The following is a 6,000-nucleotide window of genomic DNA, read 5'->3' on the forward strand; positions in this document are numbered from 1 at the left end:
AAGTTTCCAAATTTGTGATTGCTGTGGGATAAAGCTTGCCTATGTGATTGGTTAGTCTACAAGTATATTTATCCCCTTTACCTGAATTAATTTCAAATTTAAAAAATAATAGACTTCTCTTGAAAGATTGGGAAATCTGACACTGAAATTTTATTAAAAGCAAACTTCAAATATATATAATACCCTGAATAGCTAAAATTTTATCATTGAATATGTATTAGTAGTCTTTTATTCTTGGAACTTAAAGGTTCCCAAGGTTTGAGATTATGCCACCTGCTCTTGGCAACCCAAAGTGGTAATAAATTAACCCCAGGAGGTCTTTTGAAAAAAATTTTAAAAAATATGTCAATAGAGCATTTTAGGATGCAGCTTTTCCATATGCTTTCTCTGTCCAGAAACAATTTCAGGATAGTTTACTTATTCATTGTTTGCAAAGTTCCATACCAGCCACCCAGTGCCAAGGAATTCAGAGATAAGCTACAATTCCTGCCTACATTCCTGGTTGGGTCAAAAACACATGAACAAAGCATTCAGTCATTTATTCAATAAATAGTTATGGAATGGCTGATAAGTGCCAGACATGGTTCTATGCACATGAGATCTATTGGTTATTGAGAGAATAAAGTCCCCGCCCTCGTGCAGCTAATATAATAGTGAGGAAACAGAGAACAAGTAATAAATAGATGGATAGATGCTATGAAGAAAACAAAACAAAAGAGTAAAGGGACCAAAATTGGTAAGGGCTGTTCTCAGCAGCGTCAGAGTCAGCTTTTTAGAGGGGAGAGCATTTGACTTGAGTGGAATTAGGAGCCTCATTCACTTGGAAGATTCTAAACTGAGATTTGGAGTCTGAATATTGATGAATTGCTGGGGCCACTGGCTCACAGACATCTATTTGCATGAAGTTAATTTTTAGGGGGAAAGGAGCATACAAAAAAAAGGTAGAGGTAAATGTCCAAAAGCAGATCATAGGGAGAGAAAGTGTTTATTTCTCAACTGGGCCGCATGGATTAGATTTTAACTTTATAGTACATTTGTCAGAAATCCCTCTGAAAATTAGATGAATGCTATGATCTCTGTCCCCATTAAAGTACACCTGTACATACAGTAGAAGAAACTCTTCCTAACTGATGTCCACTTAACTAATGTTCTTAATTCCTTTCTGATCTGCCAACTGATCCCTGGAAAATACTGAAGACTCACAGCTAGTAGCCTTCTCTTTGGTTTGCTCCTACATATCTGCTTCCATCGCTTGAGTGGAATGCTTGCCAAGGGTCGATTATGTTTATTCCCCATTTATTTATTTCTTTTCCTTGTACTTATAATTATGTAATTAAATTACATAAATTGATAAAATTTGAGTCTGCAAAGAAAAAGAATTGTTGTTTCTATGAAAATTAAGAAGAATGCTTTGGAAAGACCAGATAAGGATGAATGCACATTGAATTGGGTGTAGGTCACATGGTTATAAAAGACTAGAGAAATTTTTAAAAGATATGTGTACTTTATTGCGTATTCATTTCCTTCTCAATTTTAGAAATGTCGTCGTCACATTATCCAGGCATGTTTAAGTTTTACATGAAGTGTATTTCTCTCTCCCTCCTCTATAAAATATTTGTTGGTTTTCTGATCACACTACTACTATTTCCTTTCTGACAGGGTAACCGTTCCAGAATGGTTTGTTGCTGAAACATTTAAAAAGTATCTCCCATGTAGGGGATTGAGAGATATAAACTATTACGTATAAGATAAAGTACAAGGATGTATTGTACAACACAAGGAATATAGCCAGTATTTATAACTGTAAATGGAATATAACCTTTAAAAATTGTGCATCACAATATTGTACATCTGTAACATATAATATTGTAAATCAACTATACATCAATTAAAAAATACAGTATATGCATAGAATCACATTAATTATAAGTAACCTAAAAGTGCTGAGAAGAAATTAATACGAAAATTAACTAAATTTAGACCTTAAAAAATTATCTCCCATAAAAGGAATTCTACTGCCTCATAACTTTTAGCATCATATATACAGAGCATATATCTTCTGTGTATCTGAAATATCTCTTCATACGAGGAAGACATTTCTTTTTTCTATTTTATTTTTATTTTATTATTTTTTTGTTTTTGTTGTGTTGGGGGTTTGTTTTTGCGCTTGAGCTTTCTCTAGTTGCGGTGAGTGGGGGCTACTCTTTGTTGCGGTGAGTGGGCTTCTCATTGCAGCAGCTTCTCTTGTTGCGGAGCACGGGCTCTAGGCTCGAGGGCTTCAGTAGTTGTGGCTTGTGGGCTCAGAAGTTGCAGCATGCAGGCTCAGTAGCTGTGGCGCACGGGCTTAGACCAGGGCTCGAACCCGTGTCCCCTGCATTGGCAGATGGATTCTTAAGCACTGCACCACCAGGGAAGCCCCAGGAAGACATTTCTCTTATTTTTTTTTTTTTTCCCTCTGACTTTTCTGTTGTCAGCAGTGGAGAGGATGCCTCAGTTTCGTTTTTTTACTTAAACGTTTTTGCCTAATTACGAACTGAAACTAGAGTTACTTATTGAATAAAACTTTTCCTCAGGTGTTATCTTCTCAGGTATTTATTGTCAAAAGCATGTCTTGCGTGCCTGCTGTGCAAAGACCTTGGTACTCAATGCTCTGTGAAGTGCTACTGCAGAGTATATTGAAAGCTCTAGAATGCTTAGGATAATATGTAGCGTGGCTTCTCATATTTCTGTACTGTGGTATGCCTTATGCCCAGAGGAAGGCGTGAAGGAAGAAAAACAGCAGCAACAGTAACAGTGATATCAGCAGCAATAAGCATATGTGTAGAATTGTTTAGTAAAAAATATAGAATGATTGAGGGGTAATGAAGTCAAGTCAGTGAGGTTAAGTTTGCTGTTGGTTGTGCATGCTTAGTTTTGATAAGATTTAATCATCCTAATCTAAGAGGAAAGGAGCCATTATTCCACTGAGAGCCTCCCTATGATGCCTTTTTCCCCTAGACCTTCTAGTGTTGTGATGTCCAATATGGTAGAGGCTAGCTATGTGTGGTTAAATTTAAATAAGTTAAAAAATAAAAAATTCAGTTCCACAGTTGCACGAGGCAGATTTCGAGTGCTCACTGGCCACTTGTGGCTCGTGGCTATCGCATTGGGTCCTGTAGGTTTGGAACATTTCCATCATCATAGAAAATTCCTTTGGGCATCACTGTTTATCTTCCATGTCTCCACCTTTCTTGTGTGTGTGTGTGTGATACAGTTATAAAAACTACTGTAATGTTCTTGTTTGCTAATTCTAACCCTTGAGTCAATTTCTTTTTAATTGAGGTGCAGTTGACTTACAACATGATAGTGGTTTACATTAACACTGCTGGTGTAGTGGTAACATGCAAGATCCCCAATATTATATTAGATTCAGGTGTACAACATGACGATTCAAAATTTTTATAGATTATACTCCATTTAAAGTTACGAAATATTGGCTATATTCCCTGTGCTGTACAATATATCCTTGTAACTTCTTTTTTTTTTTTTTTAGTATTTATTTATTTGGCCGACCCGGGTCTTAGTTGTTGCATTTTGGCTCTTAGTTGCTGCATATTGGCTCTTAGTTGCTGCATTTTGGCTCTTAGTTGCTGCATGCTGTGGGATCTAGTTCCCTGACCAGGGATTGAACCCGGGCCTCCTGCATTGGGAATGCAGAGTCTTAACCACTGGACCACCAGGGAAGTCCCTTTGCAGCTTCTTTATTTTGTACATACTAGTTTGTACCTCTTAATCCCATAGCCCTATCTTGCCCCTCCCTCTTTCTTCTTCCCATTGGTAACCACTAGTTTGTTCCCTATAATGGTCTGTTTCTTTTTTGTTATATCCACTAGTTTGTATTATTTTTTAGATTCCATATTTCAGTGATAACATACAGTATTTGTCTTTTTCTGACTTATTTCACTAAGCATAATACCCTTCAGGTCCATTCATGTTGTTACAAATGGGAAATTTTTCATTTTTTTTTTTTTATGGCTGAGCAGTATTCCTCTGTGTGTGTGTGTGTGTGTGTATCTCATATCTTCTTTATCCATTCATCTGTTGATGGACACTTAAGTTGCTTCCATATCTTGGCTGTTGTAAATAATGCTGCTATGAACACTGGGATGTATGTATCTTTTCAAATTAATCTTTTTGTTTTCTTCAGATTTATACCCAGGAGTGGAATTGCTGGATGGTATGGTGGTCCTATTTTTACTTGACTGAGGAAACTTCATATTGTTTTCCAAGTGGCTGCACCAATTAACATTCCCACCAGTAGTGCACAAGGGTCCCCTTTCTCTACATCCTTGCCAGCATTTGTTATTTGTGGTCTTTTTGATGATAGCCATTCTGACAGGCGTGAGATGATATCTCACTGTGGTTTTGATTTGCATTTCTCTGATGATTAGCAATGTTAAGCATCTTTTCATGTGCCTGTTGGCCATCTGTATACCTTTTTTGGATAAATGTCTATTCAGGGTTTTCTGTCTGTTTTTTAACCAGGTTGTTTTTTGATATTGAGTTGCATGAGCTGTATGTATGTTTTGCATATTAACCATTTATTGGTTGTATCATTTGCAAATATTTTCTCCCATTCAGTAGGTTTTATTTTCATTTTATTGATGGTTTCCTTCGCTGTGCAAAGTCTTTTAAGTTTAATTAGGTCCTATTTGTTTATTTCTCCTTTTGTTTCCTTTGCCTTAGGAGACAGATCCAAAAAAATATTGCTACGATTTGTGTGTTCTAACAATGTTCTCTTCTAGGAGTTTTATGGTTTCTGGTCTTACATTAATGGATTTAATCCATTTTGAGTTTATTTTTGTATATGGTATTAGAGAATGTTCTAATTTCATTCTTTTATGTGTAGCTGTCCAGTTTTCCCAACACCACTTATTGACGAGGTTGTTTTTCTTCCATCTAATGTTCTGTCCTCCTTTGTCCACTAGTGTGTGGGTTTATTATCTGGGCTCTCTATTCTGTCCCATTGATCTATGTGTTTTTGTGCCAGTACTATACAGTTTGGATTACTGTAGCTTGGTAGTATAGTTTGGCATCAAGGAGCATGATACCTCCAGCTTTGTTCATTCTTTCTCAAGATTATTTTGGCTATTTGCGGTCTTTCATGTTTCCATACAATTTTTAAAATTATTTGTTCTAGTTCTTTGAAAAATGCCATTAGTATTTTGATAGAGATTGCATTGAATTTGTTGATTGCCTTGAGTAGTATGGTCATTTTAACAATATTAATTCTTCTAATTCATGAACCTGGTATATCTTTCCATCTGTTTGTGTTGTCTTCAATTTCTTTCATCAGTGTCTTATAGTTTTCTTTTACCTCCTTAGTGAGATTTTTTTTCTTTTTGATGTTTTATTCTCTTTGATGCGGTTTTATTCTTTTTGATGCAGTTGTAAATGGGATTGTTTCCTTAATTTTTCTTTCTTATAGTTGTTGGTGTATAGAGAGGCAACAGATTTCTGTATATTAATTTTGTATTCTGCAACTTTATTGAATCTGTTGATGAGCAGACTAGAGAAGTATTGAAAAGTCCCCAAATCTGTTAGGAATCTGCATTCAATCTGCTTTGCAAGAGTCTTTATTTGTCTCCACTTTGAACAAAATGAAACTGGAAATCCAATACAAAGCACTAGAGGTATAATTTATACAAGAAAGACTACTCAGAACTCTAGTCAGAAGAACCATACTCAAAAGAAAGGCCTTAATGACTGGAGAGTAAATATTTAGGTTAAAAATAGAATTCTTAAGGTATACATATTGATAAGAATGTAAGCTAGGCTTCATGTGACAGACACCCAAAATATTAGTTGTTTACTCCCGAGAAAAGTTTATTTTACTTTTACATAAAGGTGTAAATTAGCATAGTTATCTGTGGTAGCAAATAAATCCTCAATTTGTAGTGACAAAAAAAATTGTAATGACGGAGACACAATGGAAATTTATTTTTCACTCATGTAACAGGT

This window comes from Hippopotamus amphibius, chromosome 9 (assembly GCF_030028045.1).
Source record: "Hippopotamus amphibius kiboko isolate mHipAmp2 chromosome 9, mHipAmp2.hap2, whole genome shotgun sequence".
NCBI classification, from domain to species: Eukaryota; Metazoa; Chordata; class Mammalia; order Artiodactyla; family Hippopotamidae; genus Hippopotamus; species Hippopotamus amphibius.